At 58.2% G+C, this 25,649-nt stretch overlaps 1 protein-coding gene across 12 annotated transcripts in view; it reads left to right on the top strand.

Annotated features, from left to right (window-relative positions):
* RBFOX3 (RNA binding fox-1 homolog 3) overlaps positions 1-25,649 on the top strand; it is a 407,797-nt gene that overhangs the window by 230,162 nt on the left and 151,986 nt on the right. The gene's annotated exons all lie outside the window — the stretch shown is intronic.

A 25,649-nucleotide genomic window follows, 5' to 3' on the forward strand; every position in this document is an offset into this window, starting at 1 on the left:
CTTCTCCTCCCCGGGGATGGCCTCCGCCTATTAATAGCCTTGGCTGAGGCTTGCTCATGGCTCCGAATGCCAAGAGAGAAAGTGGGTTAATAAATATAAAAGAAAAGTCCTGTAAGAGGGCCTGGGGCCAAACTCTCTCTTAGACTCTCCAAGAGTGGCAGCCGATGGGGCCCAGGGCTCCCTCCTCCCCAGCCAGTCCCCATCCTCCTCCACCCAGAGGCCCGATGCCAGGCCAGCAGGTCTGGGGACCAATGTCAGAGAAGGGCTCTGGGCTTCCAGGGAGCTGGGATGGTGGAAGCACGGGGGTGGGAAAGGCTGCCATCCGGGTGGGGCAGAGGAGGGGTTTGGGTGGTTGGAGGAGACAGGGAGCCCTCTCCTGCCTCCCCCTTCCCACCCTTATGACATCCCCATCGGTTTCTGCTGGTGCCCTGGTGCACCTGCAGGATGGAAGAGGAGGGGGGACGTGGCCGTTGGGATGGTCACCGAGCAGGACGCATCTCTCCTCACCTTGTCCCCCGCTCCCAGAGTCTGTAGCAAGGAGAGCTTGGCCTGAGTTAGAATCACCTGTTCAGAGTCGCATCCCAGGAACAGAGCAGGGAGGGGACAGGGAAGCTCCCTGAAGACAGGGGTGCCCAGGGCTGCTCACACCCAATTCCACAGTGTCCACTGCACAAGGCTATGGCTGGCGTTCGAGATAAACGTGTAGGCTGTCCCCCACCCCCGGCTGGCACATCATCAGCTGACACTCCAGAGTGCCCTCGGGCCAGGGCATGCTTCTGTCCCCATCCCATTTGTTCCCAGCCTGGTGCTGTGTGGGCACGCTCCTAGGATCTGTGCTCCTTCAGTGGGTCACCGCCACCCCAAAGAGCTGAGGCTCCTGCCTGGGGACACGGCCACCGCAGCCGCTGTCTGCAGGCCTGCTGTCAGAAGGTTCTCTGCAGAGCTTCCAGCCCCTGTTGGGTAAATTCCCTCTGGGTTTCACCCGGTGGAAATGAAGTCAGACCGTAGATGTTGCTGGTTTTACGCAATGCGACTGTCCCTAGCTGCTCCAGTGGGACAGCTGACGAGGGCAGAGCCTGGGCGGCCTCCTGCTGCTTCCCGGGCCGGGCGCTGGTGTCCACAGCAGGCCGCCTCAATGGCCTGCTGGGTCATACCTGCCTGGTCGTGTGTCCCCCTCGCAGGGCAGGGCGGCTGTTTTCCGGGGGCAGAGAGGGGATTCAGGCTGAACAGGTGCAAGGGCCACTCTGTGGAATTACAGTCCCTTCAGGAGTTTATTTAGCTCAGAGCTGCATGCCCGCCCTGCTGCCTCCACGGCCCACACGGGCTGAGTGGGAGGAAGACGGGCCAGGGAGGAGGCAGAAAGAGCTGGCGGGGCAGCTTTTCCAAGCGCTTCGTCCCTCTGCTCAGTTCAGGGCAGGCTGGAGGGGTGGCCCCTGTGCCCGCTTTCATCACGGTCTGTCCAGGGCGGTCAGACAAGGGGCCAGGACTGTGCCTTCATTAGGGTGGGGAGGCACGGGGAACGTACATCTTCTCAGAACTGAGAGCAAACCCCGTCGTGACAGCTCTGCGTCTCTGGCTCTTCTGGTCGTTCGGGGGATATTTTTAGGGCTTCTTATCTGTTTCTGTTTTGGGGGAATTGGGGTCAGGTGTAAAGAAAGAATAATGAATGAAAGACAGGAGCAAACCTCGGCCACCCGGTGATGGGCACCAGAGCAGGGCTCCTCGTGCTCTGGGGCCTGCTGGCCCGTGAGCAGGAGCCAGGTGGGGAGGGGGTGCTTCCCCTCTCTCTGTCAAGAGGCCTGTAGCTCCGCGGGGTGCGCACACCTCTTCCTGTGCCTGAGCCTCACGTAGCCCCGTGGGACCCCTCCACTGCCAATGAGGCCGCGGGGAGCCTGGTGCAGGACTCGATCCCAGGACCCCGGGGATCACGCCCTGAGCCGAAGGCAGACGTGCAACCACTGAGCCACCCAGGTGACCCTGTAAGGTTTTGTTGTCATTGTTGCTTCAAGGCACCTTCAGGAGCATGCATTGAGGTGGATTTTCACCTCGTTTCACTTCACTGCGTAGAGGTATCCTAATTTACTTACCCAAGCCCTCAGGTGTGCTTTCAAGGACCAGGAGGGCGTTAGCCTCTGCCCCTGTTTCCAGAACTCTCTGCCACACTTCAGGAAACCAGAAGATTAATTTCCCAAATAGGAATTAGGAGATGATTATTCACACCACAAAGGAGTCTGCAAACATACCCTCCAAAGAGCCTCTCTGATACGTGGGCTCCTCGGGGGCATTCAGACGGGCTCCCATGTAGAAGATCCCAGGTCACAGCCAGTTGCGCGGAGGGTGGCACGGCTGCCTTCATGCTGCCTTCCCTTCCTTCATTCCCGGGTCAGCACGTACATGTGAGCACACACCGGCACACGCACACCCACGCCCATGCATGCTCACACACACAGCACACGCACGTGCAAGCACACACGCATACGCACACCACATTGGGAAGCTTTTTCCCCTGGTCGGTGGAGAGGCGATGATAATTTAATTCATCATTAATCACATCGATTTATCAGGTGGTCTACTCCCAGCAGCCATGACTGGGGGATAAACTATCATTTCTCTTTAAAGGGTAAAGGGAAGTTGATGTCGATGAGATGGGGGCGGTCCATGACCCCAGGCCATGTAACTTATTACTTAATGAGATGGATAAATCTGAGAAGCGTAGAGACTTAGAGGACTTGGAGTAAAACCAGATCTGAAAACCCCAAATCCCAGATTGCAAGTTCGCGCCCATGGGCTCGGCGCTGGGGCAGCGCACGTGGTGTCACCATCTGGGGAGCAGGGCCGGACACTCTTCTCAGAGCATCTTTGCCCTGACAGGGCGTCTCCACCCAGAGAAGAGTGAGGGCCTGGCCAGGAGAACGGTACCCACAGGCCAAGCGTTCGTGTGTGTTCACACAGCAGGATACCCCACAATCCGCAGACACGTTACCAGTATTTTTGTATTCAGTTTCAGAACACTTGGATTAGGGGTGCCTGGGGGGCTCAGTCGGTGAAGCGTCTGCCTTCAGCTTAGGTCATGATCTCAGGGTCCTGGGATCGAGCCCCGCGTCGGCAGCAGGGAGTCCGCTTCTCCCTCTCCCTCTGCCCCTCCTCCCTGTTTGTGCTCACCCTATCCCTGTGTCTCTCCCTCTCCCTCTCCCCCTCTCTCTCTAATAAATATATAAATGAATAATCTTTTTTTTTTAAAAAAAAGAATATTTGGATCATATTTGTAATCATAGTCAATCGTATACATAAATACGTACATAATATATATATTTTTAGAATGATTTATTGAGTTGAAATCCAAGTAACATATAATTATAGAGTGAATAATCCAGTAGCCTTTGGTATGACCACCTCCTCTGTCTAGTTCCCCGTTCCCATCACCCCTGAGTAAGACCCCTTGGCTCCGGTGTATTTTTATTAATGTTTAGTTACTTTGTTTTAAAATTTTTTTTTAATTTTTATTTATTTATGATAGTCAAAGAGAGAGAGAGAGAGAGGCAGAGACACAGGCAGAGGGAGAAGCAGGCTCCATGCACCGGGAGCCCGACGTGGGATTCGATCCCGGGTCTCCAGGATCGCGCCCTGGGCCAAAGGCAGGCGCCAAACCGCTGCGCCACCCAGGGATCCCCAGTTACTTTGTTTTAAAAGGCGCCCGACCTTACCATCGTCCCCTAAAAACAGGCTCTTGGGGAAGCAGAGCGAGTTCAACAGTGTCGAGTCTGGGATCTGATCCTTCTCTCAGCACGTATTCACGGGGTACCTGCGGGAACCAGGAGCACCCAGTTTGAAGCCTGGCTCTGTCTCTTATCAGCCAGCGATCTCTGGCTATGACTTACCCTTTATGCCTTGTGTCTGTAAAGTGGGATAATAGCATTCTCGGCGAAGGGCCGTCAGCAGGATGGAGGAAGTGCTAATTGTACGCCAGGGAGCTGGGCCCATGCCCGGTGCACCATGAGAGCTCCGTGGGACGTATGCGTCTTTTATTTGATTTTTTTAAATTTTTATTTATTTATTCATGATAGACATAGAGAGAGAGAGGCAGAGACACAGGCAGAGGGAGAAGCGGGCTCCACGCCAGGAGCCCGACGTAGGACTCGATCCCCGTTCTCCAGGATCACGCCTTGGGCCAAAGGCAGGCGCTAAACTGCTGAGCCACCCAGGGATCCCCTATTTGATTTTTTTAAAGCCAGTCAAATTTAGCAGGGGAGGACAGGGGTGGGGGTCGTATGCCAATGTTAGTGACACTGATGTTAATAAGTTCTGATAACCCACTACCCTCGGACCAGCAGTTAAACCTTTATGTTTAATTGTGGTAAAATCGACAGAACAAAACTTAGCGTCTTCACCAAGTGTCGGTGCACAGGCGGGGGGGGTGGGGGGCACCAGCGCCCTCATGCTACCGCGCCGCCAGCACCACCGCCCACCTCCAGAACTCTCTTCATCTCGTAAAACTGAAACTCTGTCCCCATTCGTCACTGACCCCGCCGTCCGCTCCCTTGGCCCCCGGCGCCCACCATCTGTCTCTGTATTGAGACCCCAGCGGCGTCACCTGCGTGGAACCAGCCCTGCGGTGCTCGCCCTTCTGTGTCTGGCTGACTGCACTCGACGCCACGTCCTGCGGCCTCGTCCACGCTGTGGCGGGAGTCAGGAGCTCTGTCGTGTTCAAGGCCAAGTGGCGCTCCACCTGCGGATGGGTCCCACCATGGTTGCCGGGCGCCCGTCCACACATTGGGCAGCTCCCGTCTCTCGGCTGCCATGAGCCATGCCGCTCGGTGTGCGCTTCCTCTAATCGTGACACGATAGCAACAAAACGGATTCGGAAACCTGTTTTCCCGTGAGGTTCTCCCGTTCTCCACTTCACACACGCACGCACACGCTCACGCCTGTGGGAGACGGGTCTTGAGACGGCAGCACTACAGCCTCATCAGGGAGCCCCTCTGCGGCGGTCTTTCGGGGCACATCAGTCTGGAAGGTAAACACGCCCGTGGGAAGCGTTCTTCTCCTGACTTTGGATGAGGCTCGTGGGACCGTGTCGCCCTGGGAGACTGCGTTCTGTTTAGCCGCTCACCCAGCCGGTTCTGCGTCCTGGTGGATGACCCGGAGAAGCAGGGGTCCAGAATGACCCATGGGACCCAGGGGGTGGCGACCCCAGGGCATCTGTCGGGGTTCCCGCGGGCTCCTGTCTGAAGGAGGTGGCGTGTAGCCAGAACCACTGGCTCGCTGGGGCCGGAGTTCAGCCTGCCCCTGGGCGGACAAGGAAGGGGCTGACCCGAGGCCACGGCGGGGACCGTGCTTCCTCCTGACAGCCCTGAGCCCCCATGGGGGGTCTGTCTGTAAGTGCTGTGCGGCCACAAACCAGAACTTCCTGGGGAGGAATCGCTGAAATGTCAGGCCTTTCTCTTCTGGAAACGAAAAGCAAGACTGGTCCTGCTTTAACCACCAAGCTCTCTGGCACTGAGTCACGGGCGGCTTTCTGGTGTGGCCTTCCGAGCGCAGGACGCTGGCCTGGAGACTAGACACTCGGGGGAGATGATCACAGCAGGCGGAGCCGCGACCGTGGCCCGTGACAGCAAGGTAGTCTTCCTCCAGATCGCTTCCCCCATCAGTTCTGGTGGAGAGGCTGGGTCACAGACCCCACGGATGCCCCAGGAGCACACGGTCACCGACCCCGCGGGCGCCCAGGAGTGCACGGTCACTGACCCTGCAGGCGCCCAGGAGCAAACGGTCACAGACCCCGCGGGTGCCCCTGGAGCACACGGTCACCGACCCCGCGGGTGCCCCTGGAGCACACGGTCACCGACCCCGTGGGCGCCCAGGAGCAAATGGTCACGGACCCCATGGGTGCCCCAGGAGCGCATGGTCACGGACCCCCCGGGAGTCTGTCCAGCAGATCCTTCTGTCATTCATGTTTTAGGCTCATTTTACCCACATGTGGACTCCCCACTCCCCCAGGATTTGCCCCCAAGGCGTGAAAGTTTTTATTTCCCTTTGAGGAAATGAAAGATACTTCCATTAGAAATGAGAGCTGCGGTTTGGCAGGATCGGCTCTCCTGCTCTGCAATGAGGTCCCCCGTTTTTCTACCAGACTTGTCTCTACCGGACTCCTGGTGCTCCCAGAGCAACGCTGAGCTGGGGCCACTGAAACCGAGCACCCGCCTGGGTGGCTGAAGCTACAGAAGCGCGTCTCCTCCCGGTCCTAGAGGCTGGACGACCAAGGTCAAGGCGGCCGCAGGGGTGGTTCCTCCGGAGGCCTCTCTCCTGGGCTCGCGGATGGCCATCTCCTCCCTGGGTCCTCAGGTGGTCGCTCCTCTGTGTGTGTCCGTGTCCTGATCTCTTATAAGGACGGCAGTCACGTTGGAGGAGTGTCCCCCCTACCCCCCTGGTAATCACCTCACCTTAGCTTGAATCACCTCTTTAAAGACCCATCCCAAACACAGGCACACCCCACAGTGCCGGGGGTCAGGGGTCCCACATGTGCATCTGGGGGACACAGCTCAGCCTGTGACAGGGCCGGCCGTGGTCCAGCGTGGTGCCTGGCCAGGCTGGGCCCCGCCCCCTGGACTTGCATGAGGGATGGTGCCCCCCACAGCCTGCTGTGTCCTCGGTCCCTCGCACGGACTTTGATTCACAAGCTCGTGTCCCAAGCTCACCCTGTCTCCCCGCGTCCAGCCGCACCCACTGCTGGGGGAGTGTTTCACCAATGCTCAATCCAAACAGGCCTCTCCAGTTACAGACATGTGTCCTCCTGCCTCTGAGCCGTGCAGTCAGCAGGATGCTGGTGCTCCGAAGCCGCCACCCCGCCCCTGATCGATCCACGCCACCGGGACAGGCTGTTTACCCCTCTCGTCACCATCAAGGTCAATACTGTATGGCCTCAGGTGGGGCTGTGTTGCAGCCCCCATAGAGGACCTCCACCCTTTTCCACCTCACCCCTGTCCCGCCGCCCGTCCCCCTACAACCCACACTCAGGGTGTGTAAGTGCGGGGCAGAGACACGAAGAGGGGGGTCCGTACACGTCCTGTGCCGCCCGGCATGTGCCAGCGTCCGTAAAGGCCACAGCTAGTGACAACAGAACCTTCTCCAGGCTGCTGTCAAGGGAAGCATTGGCTTGTCCTCCGTGCGGAGCCCACACTCTTCCCTTGTCCAGAGAGCCCTTGTCTCCCTCGAAAGCCCTTTGACCTACAACATTCAACCAGGGCATCACCTCCGTGAAGCCGCCCTGGCACTCTCCCTCCCACCTCCCAGCTTTTCAGGCATCGTTTTGGCCCTGGGCTCACCAGCCACAGAGCTGCCCGGCCTGCCTCCTCCAGCGGGGCTGAGCGGCTAGATGCAGAGATTAGTCCAAACCCTCCTTCCTGCACCCACACCTTCGCACGCCCGGCACGGCTCTGGCAGCCAGTAAACCACTAGTGAAGAGCAGACATGGCTCCTTTGCGGCGGGGCATCGCGCAGTGGGCACTGCCAGGGTAGCTAATCCCGGGATCTTTTCCTGCTCCTAGAGGACATTTCCAGCGTTCCCAGGCTGCCTTAGTACGCGCCTGCCCACATCCTCCTCCCGGTGTTGCTTTGCTGTAACGCTGCTGAGTCAAGTGACCTAACCCAGATGCATTTCGTATCTGCCGGGTGGTGAGCTCTCCACCGGGAGAAGCTTCAGGCATGGGGCGCTAATACCCATTATGTCTTCCTGGACACATGCTTTGTTTGGTAATTCGTATGCTTGTTTTGTTTTGTTTTGTTTTTCTGATTTGGCCATTCAGATAATAGTAGAACAAATGGGCTTTTCTAGTCAACTGTCTGGAACAATTTCTAAAGAGCATTTGGGGTGGGTGAGGAAGTACCCTGTCCACTTCTATGGTCCCTGATTCCCAGGCTAGAATCCATGCTCTGGTCAGTGTGGCTGGTCACGCCTGTCGTAAAGAAAACATGACTCAGGCCTGACCCCCACATCCCGAGGAGGACATCCCGCGTGTCCTGTGGCCCCCGTCCTATATGGCTGGCACCTTTTCCGATTCTCCACGTGTCTGTCCTACTTACCTGCGTTTCTCACGGAGGCCAGGGCCCAACATGCTCCCAAGGACCCCCAGAGTTGCTGGATGTGGTTGGGAAGGGTCTCACCGATACCACAGCGGGTGAAGGGCACCCGGACCACGACAAGCTGGCAGTGAGGGGCTGGATCCCACAGGGGCTTTGGAAAGTGCAACCACTGAGTCTCTGAGAGGGTGTCAGAGGTCTGCTGGGACCCATCATCACTCATCTGTGCTGGGATCCCAGCCCTCCAGTCCAGGAGGACTTGGATCCAAGAATGGCTGCTCAGCAGAGAAGAGGGAACCGTGCAGAGCACCAGATGAGGAAGGCATTGGGCCTTGGAGGGCACTTTAAGAAAATGAACAGAGAGAGAGACACTAGTCAAGATCAGGAAAGAACCACGGCTGGTGGGGGAGGGGAGGAGGAGGAGGGAGAGAAAGGAGAGGAGGAAGAGGGGAAGGGGGGAGTGTGGGGAGGAGGACAAGGAGGAGGAAGGAGAGCAGGAAGAGGAGGGGAGGAACGGAGAGAAGAAGGAGGAGGGAAAGTGGGAGGAGGGAGGCAGAGGGGGAGGAGGAGATGGAGTAGGAAGAGAAGAAGGAGGAGGAAGAGGGAGAGGAGGAGGGAGAGGAAGAGGAGGGACATGAGGAAGGGAGGATGGAGGGAGAGGAAGAGAGGAGGGAGAGGAGGAGGAGGAGGAGAGGAAGAAAGGAGGAGGGAGATGGAGGGCCAGAGCGAGTTGACTATGGCAGAAGAGCACCCTGCAGTCTGGGGCTGTCCCAGGAGCCCAGGTCCCTAGGGAGGGGACAGAGGGAGGACCACTGTCCTGCAGGTTGGGGACTGTGTCCTTGCTCCCGTGTATGCCCCCTCCTGGCGTTCTCACTATACTAACCATTTTTACGTACCCAACCTCAAGTAATGAAACACGGCTCGACTCTGGCAAATGATGTGATTATTACATAATGAGCTTCAGCATCCTAAACCAGTAAGAGTCAAAATCAGATTGTGGTATGTGTGTGTGTGTGAGAGGGGGGGGGAGGGAGAGATTGGTGGCTTTTGGGGGGGACAAGAGTTTAAAATTAAATTTTTTTTTTTTTTTTTTGCTGATGGCAGGTCATTCTTTAAAAGTTCTTTTGTATTTTCTGTTGGAGTCTGTGCGTCTGCGCACTGGGGAGCCCCATAAATTCTGGGCTGTGGAATCTGGCTGTGTCAGCAGTCGCAAAATGAATTGATATTAAGCGCAACAAAAGTCTCTCTAATTCGCCTCATGTCTGCCTCTGCCTTCCAGCCCCTTCTCGACCCCCCACCTCCAACCAGCTATAAGTGAAACGTGGAAGAATGGAGCTGGCCATCAGCCCTGGGAATGGTGCTAGTCCATCTAGTATGTAAAGCCTCACTTTTTGTTTGGGATAGCTACACTGTCCCACTGCCCTGCCACAGACAGACAGACACCCCCAGGGATGCCCCTGCACCCCATCCACCCCAGCACTCCCAGGACAGACATGCTGGCCATCCTCACACACTGTCCATCCCGCCAGGCCAGAGCGCAGGGGTGCGCCATCACTCCCTGAGCCGGGCCCAGGCAGCTGCTTGGCCCACGGGTCCCCCGTGGGAGCAACTAGACATGTTAGGCAGCGAGGAGCCTAGAAGGAGGAGACAGGGCAGGAAACTGAGTGTGAACTGGCAAGAATGCATGGCCGAAACTCAGGGGAAAACAAATAACACAAAACATAAACCAACAACTTCTGCTCCTTCGATCAGCACCTTACCTCGCTCGCTCGCTCGGAGCCAGGCTGCCCATGGGAAGCCCCTCCCCCTCTCCTGAGCTGGAAGTCACTTGCTGGAAAGGAATTGGCTTCCACCCAAAACGTACAGGGAGGCCAAGGCGGCAGGCATCCCCCCCCCCACCTTGCCAGGTTGTGCATTAATTTTTTTTCCTCCTGCCCTCCCCACAAAACGAATCTTGATTTAAGAAATCAGACCTGGCAGCTGTATCTCGTCCTTAACATGCTCCAATTGCCAGGACCTGGAAAATCTGCTGTGGGCAGGCAGATTGCCTCCAAATGCATTTTCTAGCGTGGTGGATTTAGTGAGCACGCACACGCCAGAATTTATCTGCATACGGCAAGTCTCACAGGCTCTAGCCGCTGGTGCTGGATAAAACCATAGCCTCTGAGAGGATCCCCAAATCTGAGCACACCCCAGGGTGGCCCTCCTCTCTCATGGAGGCTCCGACACGGACCAAACGCCATCAGAAAGACGAACTGGGCCCTTTGCAAACCCTCCGCACGTCATCATCTCGGTAGAAGATCAGGCTGTTTGAACTGGACACGGTCTCTTCCTACTCACCCCCGGAGGGGAGAATCTCTTCCTCCTGGTGAAGAATACTGAGGCTGTTATTTAAATGGAGGGTTGGTGGGGGTGGGGGAATGAATTAAAACAAGTGACAAGCAATCATGTTTCGAATTTGATGAAGGCAGATCAGCAGTGGCATGAGCCTACATAAGCCCTGGCTGCTGTCTCCAGGTGATAAATGAGTGCCATGTGTTTCTAAGCACGGGGCAGAGATAAGCTGAGGCCCTGTCGCCAGCCGCCAGCCAGGACCTCCAGGGCGGGGGCAATAGCCCCCCCCCCCCAAGCACCTGCTGCCCGCTGTCCGTGGTGCTGGACCCCCGACCTTGGGGGGCGGCCAGGAGCCTGAGGCACCTGCTGCCTGCTGTCCGTGGTGCTGAACCCCGGACCTTGGGGGTGGCCAGGAGCCTGGGGCACCTGCTGCCGCTGTCCTTGGTGCTGAACCCCCGATCTTGGGGGGCGGCCAAGAGCCTGGGGCACCTGCTGCCGCTGTCCGTGGCGCTGAACCCCCGACCTTGGGGGGCGGCCAGGAGCCTGAGGCACCTGCTGCCGCTGTCCGTGGCGCTGAACCCCCGACCTTGGGGGGCGGCCAGGAGCCTGAGGCACCTGCTGCCGCTGTCCGTGGTGCTGGACCCCCGACCTTGGGGGGGCGGCCAGGAGCCTGAGGCACCTGCTGCCGCTGTCCGTGGTGCTGACCCCGCAGGAGCCCGAGGCGCCTGCGGACTACTGTCCGTGGTGCTGAACCCTTGTCTTTGGAGGGCGGCCAGGAGCCCCAGGCACCTGCTGGCCACTGTCCGTGGTGCTGAACCCTTGACCTCCCACAGCCCGTCTTTCCCTGTTTCTCTAAGTGAGGGCATTGGCTGGAGTAGACACAGCTACTTGACGCCAGGATCTGATGATAGGTGTGCCCAGTCTAATCTGATAAACTGTCCTCTGGTCCAAGATTCTGCCAAGGGGTTTCAAGAGTGGAGCTGCCGTTAAGTAAAAGCAGTCATGTATGGCCGGGGAGTGGAAAGCTTGGCTCCGTGTGCCCTGCATCCCCAGCTGTATGAGGCAGCCATGTGGCCGCGGTTGGAGAGCCTCAAAGCCTGCAGTGCAAATATTTACCTGTTCTGATAGCAGGACAGGGTGACCACGCATGAGACTGTGTCACTGCTTCCCAAGGTCTAAGCAACCCCTCGCCAGCCAAGCACTCTTTCTCCACCCTGCTTCATTTGTCCACCCTGTAACATGCACTGGTGCTGAACCCATAATGAGGGAGAATCTCTGAAAGCCCTCCCTGTGTGTCTAGTCTCCTTCCCCTGGCTCATATGGGGACCACACCATTGCTCCAGGGCAGCCCTCCACTTGTTTGTCACACCTCCCCCCCACCCCCAAAGCAGCAGTTTAACAAAAGTCAGACTGACGTGGTGAGGACAGCAGACAAGGACTTTGGACAGTTCCTGTGGTTCCCACACCACCTTGGACAAGTCACGCCCTCCACACATTCCCAATGTTCTCACCTATAAAACGGAGGTGATGAGACTTGCCCCGCCAAGCTTAGGACTGTTGGAAGGGATCAAATGAGACAATACCTTTAAGTGGCTTGGAAAAACTGCGAACCAAAGTGTAAACCTAAGGCTTTAATAACAGCAGCCCTTGTAAAAGAGAAGAGGCTTCTGAGATCTCCATGTCATCAGGCAAGCAAGGGCTTCAGGGGCCTCCTTTCGGCAGGGGTGGGGGTGAAAGGAGTAGATATAGAACCCTACAAAGCTGAAGCAAGGCCTCAGGGAGGGATGGGCTTTTATACCAAGTCCCAAAAGAAAGGCCGGATTCCAAAACGAAGTCTGTTTGCTTCTTCCTTTGCTAATATAAAGGGAGCGGGTGATCTCCCCCCTCACAGATGCAGCTTCACGTTGGTGGAATCAGAATACAATAGTCAGAGGTCTCTGGTGGCAGCACTGAGCAGAGGAAAGAAAGCAAAAGGATCTGTTCTAAGCGTTTGGCATACCGCTGTTCTCTCATTATCCAGCAAGAGCAGCCCAGCGTTACCCTCTGCAGCATCGAACACTTCTAGGGGCAGCGCGTGGTGAGTGTGTGTGTGTGTGTGTGTGTGTGCGCGCGCGCGTGCGTGCCTACAGTGCAGAGCGTCAGTGTCAGCATAAATATGTCATCATTATAGACTAACATTTTAATTCCTTCCTTCAACTGCTATTTTTTAGCACCTTCTATGTGCTGTGCCTGTGCCAGGAGCTGCTGACAGCTTCTGCATCCTATGGTTGCCTTCAGTGCAGTGGGTCCGGGGACCAAGAGGTGGCATAACAAGTGCTCTCTGGCTGCACACTCTCGGGCTCCGTGAAGGGTGCACACTGATCTCCCCCTCTGCTTCTCTCCTAATCACACCTGTAGATGCTCATTAAATCCTGTCCTCTGGTGTGTCCTTGGAACTCATGGCTTCCTCTGGCTCTTAGATACTGGCTCCCCCACACAGACACCTTATTACCTTGGCATAATTATTGGAGGATTCACAACAATACAGAGCAATTCCAAAAAAAATTGGTCACCAACACAGACCTCAGAGTGAGGGATCGAAAAATCAGGGTTGGGGCTCCAGTGTCTGACTTTGGGGGTTCTAAGTTGTAGTGTCTCACTAGGTTGTGGGAGCTAGTTGTGGTCCAGTCCTGGGAGTGAGGCTGGGCAAGGTTCGAGGTTTTGCTCCACGGGAAAGTTTTTACATCAGACTTCCTAAGTCACATGCTGTCCCAGTTTCCCTCGGCCAGCCTGCAAAGACAGTCCCCTTTCTTCCTATTGAACATAGAGAAACCACATGGGGCCATCCAGAAAGGCTCTGGGAGTGGCCGGGGGGAAAGGGTCAGGTTCCCACTGTGATCCGTGAGTACAGGGACTCTCCCACTCTGCTGCTGGTCCCTGAGAACAGAGATCAAAGGAGCCTTCAGAGAAAGCCCGGTGTTTGGTCCTGCCTGCCCAGGCTATGAGCCGTTGCGGCTCTGCGGGGCCCGTCACTGATGCAACATGGGGCTGTAGTAACCGTACAGGGTTCTGGGCTGTGCCCTCAGCCCTGATCCTCCTGCCCAGAGGAGGAGCAGCGTCCTTGGCCAAGAGCTTTTGCAGGGCACCTCAGTCCATTCCCACAGCCCAAGCGGAGTGCTATAGACACCTCCCAATATTTAATTCCAAATCCATGCGGGCCAGCTAACCAGATGCAACCCCACAGCAACTTTCTTACCTCCCACACTCCCAGCTCAACCGATGAAGTTATCCCAGAGTCCAAAATGTTTCACTGCAGAGAGCGTCATGGCTCTTTCCATATGCCCTGGGCACACACAAAACAGGAAATAACCTCACAAAGGGAACCCCAGTGACCGTATGCTTTACTACCCCGGCCATCAGAGCTGACATTTATGCTATTAATTTTAAAACACATTATTTCTTCTCTATTAACTTAGACTCGTTTGGGGCCAGCTAAAGAGCCCCTTTCCTTAACTGCAGGCTGGCATCGTATCATGGTCCTTCACTCTCCAGTCCTCAACATGTCCCCAACACTTTGCGTCTCCTCCCCTGCAGCCCCGGGAGGGGTGGGGGGTAGGGGAGCACGATGAGGAGAGCTTAGGCACGCCAGTCCATTCAGAAACACAGGAAGCTGCATGGTCTGAGCTGACCCACCAGAGAAAGACCCTGCCTCACCCCAGCATAGATTCCTGTCCAAACACACTGTTTCTGGGAGAAGATGGCCCACGTCATCAAGGGCAGAGTGAGCAGAGCTGAGAGCGTGGGAGAATTGACTTTGCACATACGGCAGAGCCTTTCCATCCACCTGTCACCAAACCCAGAAAGAAAAGAAGCCCCCGGAGGTGAAATGAGATGCACATAATCTATGTTCATCCATCCGCCTTGTCAAAAACTATAGCTCCTCTGATTTGGGGAAACCTTAATCCTAAATATCATCTATTTCCCCCGGGCCTGACCTCAGAAGGCCCTCAGCGACGGTCATTTGTGTCGATCTCGGGACCGCTCCCTTGACGGTGTCAAGGATAAGCATGGCCATGAGAAGCACATGCGGGTCAGCTCCCGTGTGCCAAAACCCAGGCTGAGACCCGCACGTGGACGGGTCGTTGCGCCCCCACAAGAAACCCGTGACACCAGCACAATACAAGGAGTCACGCACCTGCTTTCCGGATGAGGAGAGCAAGGCCCGCCACGCCTGACCTCCAGGGCACGGCCAAGGCCTTAGGAGGTCCTGGCACCTGTTGGCATCCCCTGGGCATGTGCTTCTCCTCCCGCTTCTAGCAGGGCTCCTCTGGGAACTCACCTATCGGAGGTGCCTATACTTAGAGGCACGAGCTGCTTCGCTCACGTCCCTTTTAGAGGCGGGGTTGGAGCAGTCCCTGGCCACCCCCAGCCCAGGATTATTAGTTATTTTTAGCAATCAATGTTATTGATGCCATGTTCACTAGAGAAAGCCACCAGAGAGCTGTTCTTCCAACTCATTACATTTAGAGTTGAACTATCCCCTTTTTATATAAATCCTGACACATAAAGATAAAATACACCACTTTCTGGGGGAAGCTCTAAACCAGAGGCTGAGCTGGGAGGCAGTTTTAAAGATGACTCCAATGGAAGAGGCCAGGAGAGGCCCGTCCCCTGAGCCAGGAAGCAGGGCCAGGGGTTACCGACACTCGTGGGAGGGAAGAAGGCGGGGTGCTCTCGGGGGGGCCTCAGGCCTGGGTGGCTCTACGCTGGGGCCTGCAGTGGTCAGCTTCCCTGATGGCCACTGAGGGTCATCAGGGCCACCGCATCTCAGGGCCCGGTGGTCAGCATAACTGGTACCCGCCTCTCCGTCCACCTCCAGGGGAGCCACAAGGCCGGGTCCTCAAGAACATTCCAGACGCCTCACCTTCAGCTTCTCAGCCTTGCAGGAACAAAGCCTTGCGTGGGCAGGAGCTTGAGGATGGCTCTGTGCACACTGAAGGCCATCAGCTTGGGCCTGAGGCCACAAGTGGGGGGGAGCTATGCCAGACCCGTCCGAGAAGCCCTTTCTCTCCTCAGATGGGGATCTCTCTGGGGACCTGATGGGCAGCAGAAGGCTGAAAAGTACGCGTTCTGGTGGCCACATATCCCAGATGTGAAAGTGATGGATGCCCATGATTGACCTCATGCCCTCCCCCGGCACCCCCACCCTCAACCCCGTTGCTCGTCCAGCCTCCTGATGCTTGTGTCCCGTCCACACCAGACTGCTCAGTTTGTAGCACAAGCCACTTCTCTTTCAGGACTCGTGCCTCCCAGAAGGTGTTCCTTGCATCTAGAACACAGGACTTCTCCCATTGTCTCTCTGATGAACTCAAATCAGGGAGGGTATAGAGTCCGATCCGTCGATTGGGGGGTCGTTATAAATTAGGGGGAGTTGAAACACGAGGTGAATAAAATATCCCCACGGAACGTAGCCATGGACTGAGAAGGCCAACAACGCAAAGACGGGCCAGGGAAGCAGAAGGAGCAAGCAGGCATAGGCTGGAGGATGGGGCCCCAGATGTAGACTCAGAGCCTCAGGAACAAGGGAGTGATCGGTATGGGGGGAGGAGCACCGTACATAAGGATGGAGACACTTCGTCACACTTTGCAGCTGGGGAGTCTCGGGATAGCAGCTTGACCAGCAGGGAGGGGTCAGAAGCCCGGCTGCAGGGGGGCTGGGGGAGGGGGTGGAGGGCAGCCAGTATGGGAGCCACATGTCTGGGAACCGGGGTCTGGAAGGGGGAAGACAGGTCAGGAGCACTTCCTTTGGCTGACAGACGGGTGTGTCTCTGCACCTGTTGCTCCTCTGTGCCTGGTAGGCATGAGTTTCTCCATCAGACCTCCCCAGGAGGCTGGGGGCCCGTTTTCCTCTCCATCATGAGCATTCATGGCTTCCAGCACCTGTCAGGCCCCATTGTAGGTGTGAGGAAGGTCCAGGGATTCCTGTGGCACAGGGGACAGGCCGTGGGTAAGAAGTGTGTAGTCATGTGCCGGGTGGGAGGAAGGCAGGAGGCAGAGGAGAGCAGAGGAAGGTAGGGGGTGACAGGCCTCACCAAGAGGGGAGTATCTGAACAAGACCCAAGGTGGAGCCCCGAGGATGCCAGCACGCCAGAGCAGGGGGAAGGGGGAGGACGGGGCAGATCAAGAAGGGCCCTCTGAGGCTTTGCCTTTGTGCTGAGTCGAGTGGGGGCCGCTGGAGGCATTTCCGGTAAAGGTGTGGAGCTCCCCCTTACGTTACACCAGCTGCCTTGTGGCGAATACACGGTGTGTGAGGGTGGGAAGGTGGGAAGGTTTCTCTTGGCCTGTGGTGGTCCCAGTGGAGGTGATAGAGTGGAATTCCAGATGTTTCAGGGGTGTTTGCTGATGGATCAGGTGTGGGGAGTGAGAGAAAGACACAGGTCTCAGGCGTCCCCAGTGTCTCTGGTCTGAGCCACCGAAGTCACACGGGGAAACTGAAACGGCAGGTTGGGCAGGTGGCTCTAGGGATGTGGTTTGAGACGCATCGGGTGTGCGATGCTTGCAGGTGGGAGGTCGAGTAGACAGGTGCACACGCCCATCTGGGGCCCGGGGCCAAGACGCCGACCCTGGTGCCTCATCGGCGCCTGGCCGGGAGGACTGGCGATGTGCTTTTCGGAATGAACGCACGTTCGGCGATCGAGTGTCCGGACCTTCCCGCTGCTGGCCTGCTCCGTGTCTCTCTGTTCCCCCATCCCGCCTCCTGCCGCATTCAGCAGCTTAGCCTGGCAGGCGGCCCGGGGCAGCACAGAGCGTAATAGAAACCAGTGTGAGTCTCCAAACCCCGCCAGACACAACTGATCTGGCAACGCGGGATCCAAGGGCACCGTGTCCAGGTCCAGTTCTGAGCTGAGCGTTCCCAGCAAGTTGGATAGGACTCTGATATCGCGGTATTGAACAGCCCCTCCCTGTTCCCGCCTCACCGCACCTGCTGACACCCACCCCGCCGTCCCCGTCACAGCCCACAGCCCAAGATGCAGGCGGGCACCAGGAGTGAGGCAGGATGCGGCGCCCACGGGTGCGGGGTCTTTACCATCGTCTCGGCCATGCTCACCTTGAAATCTGCCCGCCGTGGCCTCCTGGTACACCCGACGGAGAATGCCCCGCTGGCCGAGAAAGCTCAAATGTTTGCCGGCGGGTCCAGGGCCCGCCGATTTCCTAGGACCGAGGATATTGCTGAGTGTAGTCCACAAGTGGGTGCAGATCCCCAGTGCTGAGGTCCTGCGGACAAGGGAGGGCGAGGAGAAGATGCCGAAAGGCAAAAAAAAAAAAGGAAGCGCCAGTGACCCTGTCCCTCCCCACGGCCAGATACAAACGTGGGGATGTTGAAGAGCTGGAAATGTGCAGGCAGCAGACCCAGGCCCACCACCCGCTCTGTACCCCGGTCTAGTTCCCTCGTTTCTGCAGGGTATTCCCCATTTTGATTTGATCTTTGAAGACTTTATTGTAGCGAAATTCACGTAACATAAAATCTGTGGTTTCAGAGCGAACAATTCAGTGGTACTTAGCACATCCACAGTTCAGTTCCCACATGTGTTCATGGCCCCAACTGGAAACCCCCCTCCCAGTAGGCAGCCACCCCCGATCCCCCCCACCACCAATGTGTGGTTGGTCCCTGTGGATCTAAGGATTCTGGACATTGCGTAAAGATGGAATCACACCAGAGGTGGTCTTCCACAAGCAGCTTCTTCCGTGCATCAAAGTCCCCAAGGTTCATCCACACCGTGCGTGTGCCCGTGCTTCCTTCCGGGGTTTTGTGCCGAGTGATATCCCGTTGTGAGGACACACCATGTTTTGTTCATCCACTCGGCTGTGGAGGGGCACGTGGGCTCTTGCCACCTTCTGGGCCATTGTGAATCTGCTGCTGTGAGCGTGCGGGCAGGTGTGTTCCCCTTCGGGATGCACTCAGCACGGGTGTGTGGTATGGAAAAGGGGGCATGGAGGCTTCTCCCCATCCCCAGAGCCAGCCTCAGGCCGAGGGGGGATTGTGGGGCCCCGCTCACAGGGTGCCATGGGACCAGCCCCTCCCACAGCTGTGTGTCGGAACCGCAGGGAGAAGGGAAGCGTGTTAGTGGCCGCTGCCGTTTGCTCACTATTCCGAGGAGGTCCCAGCGGTCAGCATGGCTGGCACACCAGGGAGCTTCCCACAGGCTGCCCCTCCCCGGACATTGGGGGTCTGACCGTGGGCTGCCCACACAAGCACACAGCCTGCCTGAGAGTCTGATTCTCGGGGTGGGCAGGACCCCGGCTGACTGGCCAGGTCCAGGTGCCTGCTGCTGACCCGGTCTCCCGTCAGTGGGCCTGGCCCTGCCTGGGGCCCCAGTGAGGCCCCCACATTGTGGAATTTTGCCAAGCACATCACCGGGCCCCCAGGGAGTAGAGAGGGAGAACACTGAGCTGAAGCACCGAGGGCGTCTTGGGCACCCCGCTGATGTGGCCCCTCCGTCCCTCCCTCCCCTCCCCCACTCAATGCAAACCTAATCTAGAGGAAAAATGAATCAATTGAAACCCAATTTCCTTCTCTCTTTGTACAGACACTCCACACTCAGGGTCTCCTGTGGGTTGGGAAACTGCGGTTTGGCTGGAGGTAGGGGGAGCACGGCGCTTTCCGGGGAGGAGTGTCTCCTGTCAGCTCTCCGTCCTGGGACCTGAAAGGCGGGGTCCTTAGTGTGGGGTCCCTGGGCACACCGGTGCTCCAGGGTACAGAGGCCCATTGTCCACTTGATGGAAAGCTGCCCTTGTTCTACAAAAGGCACCGTCAGAGGTCTCCCAGCCGCGGGCAGTCCTCATGGACATCTGTTGTCCCCCTGGCGGGGCTGGTGCATGTCAGGGCCACGATGGGGTGGGAGCTCGTTCCCAGGCCCTCATCTCACACTCTGTGTCCAAGGAAGAGGACGGACGTCTGCCCACAGGATCGATGGGGAACGCTGTCTCCATGATGCGTCCGACTCCACCAATGCCTGCAGGGGGGCCCCCTTCAGAGGGCACATCCGCCCCCAGGGAGAGCCAGTCATCTGGATGGGTGTCCCGCCCCAGCTTCCCCTTTCCCACACGGCCTGGATTTGTCCTCTTCACGTCCCCACCTTCTCCTTTCCTCAGTGCCCAGGGAGAGGACCAGAAAGCTGAGGAATCGCTCCGGCAGGGGGTTAACTCAAGGCTGTGAGGATGCGGCTCTCTCGGGGCGGCTGCTGAGGCAGGAGGCCGCAGCATATTAAGCTCTGTCACATAACAGGAGGAAACCAGCCCAGGGATGTGCAAACTCACCACGCAGCTAATAAGTATCAGGAGCAGGGCGTTAAGCACCTCCCTCGCAGCTTATCCTGCTCAATGGGCTTTGCCAGCCTTCAGGAACAAGATGCAGGAGAGGCCAGCTAGGCACTGACGTCGGGGCGGCAGGAGGGCAGGACTGCAGATGGCGGCTGGGGGCACGGGGGACATGGCTACAGGAAGGGGTCAGAGCCCCACTCAACTGAGTCTCAGCCCTGCAGCTAACAAGCCAGGAACTGCCAGGCTCCCAAGAGCTGGGACATTCTAGAAAGTTCCAAGTGATAGTATGGCACAGGAGCCAACCAGCCTCTGCAATAACAATCGGTGTAGCCCCAAGTGACATTGGAGGGTCCCTGCGAGCAGAGAGGTGAGTCAGGGCCGTTAATGGGCAGTGGCCGCCAACTTGTGCCTCAGCACCTGGCCTCCAGGTGGACACCGTGCCAGCGGGCCCATCGATGTTCTGTATAGGGCGGACGCACCCACCTGATCCCAGGCCCATGCACGAAAATGCAGCCTTACCGGCGCAGACAAAGGAGCGGAACGGCGTGTAGGAGCGTCGTCAATGGTCTTTGGGAAACCACCGAGACTCAGCACAGTTCCTCTAGAATCCAGCTGCTTTGGTGCATTTAAATATTGGTTTGTGCGTCGTTGCCCACATGGCCGAGTGGCGCTGGGGCAGACGCCATTCTGTCCTAGAGTGTGAGGAGCCACTGCTATTTGACGGCAGTTAGCAATGAAGATAAAGCGTCTCTGGGATCTTCACGTGACCCAGCGGGAGCATGTGATCGTGGACAAGTGCCGTGTCCGCCCGTGGGGGCCAGGGACCTCGTCGGCTCTGGGTCCTCTGTTTACTGCGTCCTCGTTATCCACTTTCCATTTTCAATGTAGACCTGGGAGAGAGTCAAGGACCTGGAGGAGGGTTTGGCCTCACTGCCCAGCACCTGCCCCTCCTTGACCCTCTGACGCCCCTGCAGGGCAGCAGGTGCCTCACCACCTCCTTGACCCTCTGACACCCCTGCAGGGCAGCAGGTGCCTCACCACCCCCCTTGACCCTCTGGCACCCCTGCAGGGCAGCAGGTGCCTCTCCACCCCCTTGACCCTCTGGCACCCCTGCAGGGCAGCAGGTGCCTCTCCACCCCCTTGACCCTCTGACACCCATGCAGGGCAGCAGGTGCCTCTCCACCCCCTTGACCCTCTGACACCCCTGCAGGGCAGCAGGTGCCTCTCCTATTTCACTGAGGCCGGTGTCACACTGACAGAAATACCTGGACAGGGTTTCAAATCCAAGAGTGTCTACAAAACTCAGGCTCTCTCTGGCCCTGGTCCTCTCCTTCTGAGCACCCGGGGCTGGAAGAGGATTAAAGGCCCCACATCTGCCGTCTCTCTGGTCCCTCCATGACCCCGTGACCTGCAGGACAGTGCTGGGTGAGGAGGCCTGTGTCTACCTGCAAATATGTCCACAGCCGTCCTCTTGTGAGTGCTGTAATCCTTCCGCTCTGGTGGGGGTCCCTGACTTGGTCACCATTCAACAACCCCCCCCCCCTCACTTTTGTGATTCTCTTGTGAAGACAAGACATTCGGATTATGGACTTGGGGGTAATACACAGAACATTCAAGAAAATTAAAAAAATGTCTTGACCCAAATACTTTCTGAGCCCCACACCGCTCGCAGACTGTGTGTGCAGCTCTTCAGAGCTGCTGCAGTGGAGCCCACACCGTCCACACTAGGCATGTGTCCATGGAGACACACAGATGAGTCAGCCGACTTTTGGGGACCCATTGCCTTCTCTAAGCCCAGAAGTAAATACAGGGAACAATAGGACTTCTGGGACGGAGGGAAATCCTTCTGCTGTGAAAATACTCGTTCGGTTCTAGGAGCCGGATCTAGGACTCCAGGCCACAGCCAGCCCGATTCCGGGGGTGGGGGAGGGGCAGTGCCCTGGGGGCCTTGGCTCTGATGCTCTGAGGGCCCCCAGCCGCCATGGGGGCAGAGGTGCACCTCTGCACACCCCTCCCCAGCTCCAGCACCTGGATCCAGCGCATTTCCTGGCCCAGGCCATGTTCAAATGTGAAAGGTAGGAACGTCGTCTTAGCGTGGGGAGACTTCCATCCAGTCCATTTGTTCTAGAAGCTCTGAGCATGAACCAAGGAGAGAAAGCAAACATTAATGACAGGGCTGCTCCCCGTCCCTATGGTACAGCATTCCCTGACTTCGCCAGCCTTGTCCTCCCACCCCACCTCAGTTGCTCTCCTGAGAATGGAAACTTTCCGAGCCTGCTCCACATCCAATGTCGCTTGGACCGCATGGGGTTGAGGCTGCAGCTCCTCCCCTGGCTGCTGCGGCTCCTGCGCCTCCTGCAAATCCAAGTAAGAAGAACCTTCAGCCAACGGCTTTGACTTCAGAGGCGCTGCTCCTGGGGAGTGTCAGGAGCTGCAGACGGCCAGTCTGGCTTCCCGGGCCCTGGCAGAGTGGAGTGGCGTCCCTCCCTCCCTCCCTCCAGCATCCTGCAGGGCCAAGAACCTGGGCAGGCCAGCCCCCTACCCCCACCCCCACCCCCCTTGCTTACACCCGCGCTTGTAGCTCGTACAGTGGATCCCAGGGCTTGGAGCAGGTGGGGCACGTTGGTTCCCGCCAAGGTCCTGGGGAAAGTGGGGACTCCTGTGCAGGGGGCACATCCCGAGGGGTCCAGGACATGCACCTCCCTCTCCCAGCAGAGGGAGCCTCCCCCCCACATGCCCCCCTTTTCTGTGCCCTGGCACAGGCAACCGCTTCCCAACCCACTTTCCCTGAACAAACAGGAAGTGCCGTGAGCCAGCAGCTCAGGCCAGGTCCAAGCCGATGGTCCAATCCACTCTTGTCATCTTTCATTCCGAATGAAATGAAGCTCCCAAGAGCAGAAAAGAACCCTTTTCTAAGAAGGAAATGCATCAGCGGATCCCTTAGGGGGAAACGTTTGGACATGGAGGTTTTCCTGCACTTTATTCAGCACAGTGAGGCTCTCTCTCAAGACTGCCCCTGCCCTTGGACCCCTCTCCCCTCAGTTTTCGGGCAGCCTCTTCTGATTTGTATTTGCAGGAAAGCCCTACCCGCCCCGCTGGGCCCCAGCCCCCTCCAAACCGCGGGTCAGGAGTGAGCTGCAGGGTGTTGGGTCAACACCCTCCCAAGAAGAAAAGAAAACTGCAGCCCCGTACAGCAGCCTGTGAATTAATGTCATCCTCCTGCCGCCCCCACCGCCTCCCCCGCCAGCGCTCACCCTCCAGATACATGTGTCTCAGCAAAGTCCGCACAGCAGCTCGACAACCATCACATTAATGGGTCGCGTCTGTGTTGACGCATCTGTTCTCAGCCTAATGGCCGTGTCTGCCCCTGACGGCTGCCCCTGCATCAGGGTCCCCGAGCACCCGATGCCAGCGCCAGGGGAGCGCGGCCGAGGCCAAGACGTGCACATACTCACCGCAAGAAGAACGGTATCCCCAAGGCCCCTTAATGATCTTAGCACCTCTTGATGCGTTCAAAGCCTGGAACCGGGGACAGCAGTTAAATCCAGGCACCGTCGGGTGTGAACCCCAGCGAGATCCCCCCGGCGCGGTCACTGGGTGGGACATGCTGGCTGTGTGAGTGCCGACACAGCACCCAGAGGGCTGTCGGGCCACCCTCACGTGACCGCATGCCAGCACCCTGCCCCTCCGCGCCCAGGACGTCGGGAGAACTCTCATCACACCCCCACGTCCCTCCCCGGCGCCGCGTGGCCCTTCGCACTTCACGGAGAGGGAAACGGGCCTGAAGGCCCCGCGGCTGGTCTGTGCTGGGGACTGGAGTCCAGGGCTGCCGGGCTCCAGAGCTCTTGTCCACAACGGAGGGGCTGCACGTGGTCGGCGGTGACAGTGGTCATCTGCCCAGCGCTCCCTTCCCTCTCTCTGGTCTCTGCCTCTTCTCAGCGACTCCGGGTTACGGAAGGTTCTGCTCGGAACGTTCTCAGCAATACGTGACGGACAGCAGGGCCGTGCCCCTCGTGCCCGAGCTTCTCAGGGCCCACAGTCGACCCGCCCTGGCTTCCCATGCTGTCCTGGCCTCGGGGGGACACATGGACATGCGTTCCTGGAGGGGGTGCCCCGCAGAGAGGCACTCGGTGTGGTCCGCTCTGCTCCCACGCGAGGCTGTGCATGCCCCGCGGCCCCTGAGCCCACCTTCCAGAGACCCGCCGGCCCACATGTCCCTGCCGCCCGTGTACGCAGCTACCACCTTAATTTCACTCCCCTGTAGCACATGTACCTGCCTGAATGAGCGTGTTCCCCTCCAGAGGTGTCACCTGGGGAGACTGAGCAAGCTCAGAGGCGCTCTCGCTGTCTCAGGACAGGCATGCAGCTCCCCTGGGAAGGGGCTGGTCGAGCTGGTTTGGAAGGTTCTGGAGGGACGCACACCAGGCCCGGTACTCCCTGACTCTGCGCGCGTGCATGTGAATGTGAGCCCCGGGCCCAGACAGCCGGCGGGCTCCTGAGCACCTGCATCTTCTCTTCACCCCATCAGTGCCAGGCCCACTCACGCACTGCCACGGCGGGGTTGCGTGTTTCCTTTTCGACGCATGAACGGTTTCTTACAGAAGCACATGTGTGACCTGCAGCTTCTCTGTCCGCCTGCAGCTGTTGCTCTGGTCGCCCTGTACGGGCAGGGTGACATGCTTACTGGGGACACGTGAGCTTTCTTCGCTGCTGCTCTAGGGAAGGACGTGACCCGCGCGCACACACAGACACACCTGCTGCTCTAGCTCCCAGGACATTGCCACGACCCCCAAGGGCGCTGGGGGCTCCCTCGTTCGCCCACCCAGCTTCACAGCGGAGGCGCGTGCTGCAGCCGCCTCCACACTTGCTGCACCCAGCCGTGGGCGCCTAGAACCCCACATCCTGGACAGCCGGTGGCACCCACCGCTCACGTTCAGGCCTTTGAACGTTGTGGGGTCTAAGACCTGCAGCTTCACGACACGGGCCGAGTACGAGGCTCACATTTGGACAATAAAGCTGTTCGCTCTCCTTTCAACTGCATTTGTAAGTGGAGGTGTCTGCGTGGCCGGCATCCCCGTGTGCCCCGCCCAACGCTCCCATCTCAGGGTGCTGCCTCTGTATCCGCCCGCTGGGGCCACCATGGTGCAGCCGTGCAGACCCGGCCTGCAGCAGCAGACATGCAGCCCGCGCGGCTCTGGGGGCTGGAAGCCCGGGGTGCCCAGGGGCTGGTTTCTGGCGAGGCCTCTCTTCTAGCCTGCACACAGCTGCCTCCTAGCTGTGTCCCCTCGTCCCTGCATACTTGGGGCCAGGGAGAGGGGGCCTCTGTGTCTCTTCCTCTTCTTACAAGGGCAACTCCTCTTCTCAGACCAGGGCCGCACCCTGCTGACCTCACAGTACCTGAATCTCCTCCCCTAAAGGCTCCATCTCCAAGCACAGTCACTTTGGGGTTGAGGGGTTTGACATCTGAACACACAGTTCAGTCCCCAGTGGCCCCTTCTCCGAGTCACTCCACCACCACCATCCTCTCCTCTTCTCACCGCCCCCCCAGGATCTCCTGGACAGGTGTCTCCTCTCCCAAGCTGAGCCCTCTGGTCACCCCTCCCTAGGCACACACTAGTGTGTGTCCTTCTCCTGCTGGGGTGGGCAGACAGAGCCCAGAGCTCCCCTCTACCCCCAGTTGCTTTATACCCTCCGCCGTGGACTGGCTGGGCCGGTTGTGGGGTGGGCTTGCATTCCCTGAGCGAGTATCAGCTGGACAGGAGAGGGTGGCGGGACATGCCTGGCCAGAAGCAGTGCTCCCGAGTCATTCGGAGTGTGTCTCGTGGGTTCACCAGGCACCTGCTGCACGCCCGGCTCTGTTGCCCCTGCCAGTGCGGGGCCAGGGGGATCCCGCTCTCCTCATCAGAGCTGCGGTGTGAATGGAGGACCCAGGGCACACATTT

This window comes from Vulpes vulpes, chromosome 2 (genome assembly GCF_048418805.1).
Source record: "Vulpes vulpes isolate BD-2025 chromosome 2, VulVul3, whole genome shotgun sequence".
NCBI lineage: Eukaryota > Metazoa > Chordata > Mammalia > Carnivora > Canidae > Vulpes > Vulpes vulpes.